Below are 1,788 nucleotides of genomic sequence, written 5' to 3' on the forward strand. Positions count from 1 at the left end.
TCCACAATCTATGGATAAAAAAGTGAATCCACAACTCAAAAAGTGAACAAAATTAAATCTTTTTAACAATTCAGGCAAACATTCTAAAAAAAAAAAAAAGTCATTCTCGGGAAAAAGCCCAGCAAAACAAAAATAAATAAAAACTTGGGACAAGGTAGTGGGCACTGCGAGACAAAACACGACCCCTAGACCACTGAGGAATCAAGCAAGGAAGTGACACACAGGAAGATTGATACCAGCTGAAAACAATGAGTGATAATTGAAGGGCAGAGGGACACATTGGCGACACCTGGTGGCTGAAACAAATAAACACAAGGTACAAAAAACTAAATCTTAAAAAATGTCCCTGATGTGTCATATGAAGCATTTTATATCAAAGGTGATTAAAAGAAACACAGCAGCAGCACGAACATGTTATTTCCTGTTTCCCAAAATGCGATTATTAAGGTTATAGTCTATTTTTTAACACTTCTTTACAAACCGCTCGTGATCTTAACGCTTTCCACCATATTTATTATTATTATACTTTTTTTTTACACAGTAAAGTAGGTGCCACTGTTTTTAATTCATGCAAAATATTTCTATAATTTATATGAAGGCACAATTTTTATATGTGGTGTTGTACCCAGAGAGTAACGCAGGCTATGTCTAGATTAATCCGGATCATTCTGAAAACAGCATCTAAAAATCCCTCCACGTCAAGCGAAACACTGAAACATCTGAAAAAGCTCACGTCCCTGTACAGCACGTGAGCGAAAAGTAAGACGCTTTGAGCTGCGTCGTTTTCCACCGGAGGTTTGTTTACTAACCGTGTCTCAGTGTGGACAGGAGGCCAAAAGAGAAAGAAAAATTTACGTTTTTACATGGAAACGTTTTAGTGTGGACACGTGGAAAGCTGCACAGAGGAACTGAATGCAACTGAACAAACAAAAATTGTCAAACAATTGTGTCGTGTTGTGTCGTTATTATATGGAGAATATCTCACTTTGGGGTGTGGCATTGTATTCGGATTAACTCCATAGTGGGCGTGGCCTAAATACAGCAATCCACATTTAATCCCAGTGTGTGATTTTCATCTGTCTTTCTTGCAGTTAATATTTTAGTAATAAACAATAGATTAGGGGTTTTTACCCGTTTATAGTTACATTTTATCTCCATCTCTCCTCCCTCTCTCTCTACCCCTCTCTTCCTCCCTCTTGTTTTCTCTCTTTCTCTTTCTCCCTCTTTCTCTCTCTCGCTATCAAACCCACAGCTTGTCATGTTACGAAGGAAACCATGAACTCTACACTCCATCCTGAAGAAGGCAGTAAACTGATATGGAGGCACTGACCCTGGAGACTCCTTCCATGCTCCCAGCTGAACTTCTCAACTTCAGGAAAACAGCACATTGTCGAACCCGTTATGCTGTGGAGCACATGAATGAGCTGTTACCATGGAAACTATAACACTGTTACCTACGGTGGTTTACAATACAGCCGGAAACGAGCTTCAGAACAGCGAAGAAAGGAAGAAAGGAAGGAAGGAAGGAAGGAAGGAAGGAAAGGAAGGAAGGAAGGAAGGAAGGAAAAAAGGAAGGAAGGAAGAAAAAAGGAAGGATGGAAAAAAGAAAGAAAGGAAAGAAGGAAGGAAGGAAGGAAGGAAGGAAGGAAGGAAGGAAGGAAGGAAGGAAGGAAGGAAGGAAGGAAGAAAGAAAGAAAGGAAAGAAGGAAGGAAGGAAGGAAGGAAGGAAGGAAGGAAGGAAGGAAGGAAGGAAGGAAAGACGCTCATGTTTGTTTTAACAGTAGATAA

At 39.8% G+C, this 1,788-nt stretch overlaps 2 protein-coding genes across 2 annotated transcripts in view; both read right to left on the reverse strand.

Annotated features, from left to right (window-relative positions):
- Window positions 1-86, reverse strand: part of grin2ab (glutamate receptor, ionotropic, N-methyl D-aspartate 2A, b) — an 83,735-nt gene extending 83,649 nt beyond the window's left edge. The window contains exon 1 of the mRNA XM_083521824.1: window positions 1-86. This exon is cut by the window's left edge and continues 204 nt beyond it. The gene's annotated coding sequence lies outside the window, so the exon portion shown is untranslated.
- The window catches only part of LOC310715427 (protein kinase C beta type-like), a 155,600-nt gene that overhangs the window by 136,804 nt on the left and 17,008 nt on the right, over window positions 1-1,788 (reverse strand). The window lies entirely within an intron of this gene.

This window comes from Silurus aristotelis (genome assembly GCF_946808225.1).
Source record: "Silurus aristotelis genome assembly, chromosome: 20".
In the NCBI taxonomy this organism is placed as follows: Eukaryota; Metazoa; Chordata; class Actinopteri; order Siluriformes; family Siluridae; genus Silurus; species Silurus aristotelis.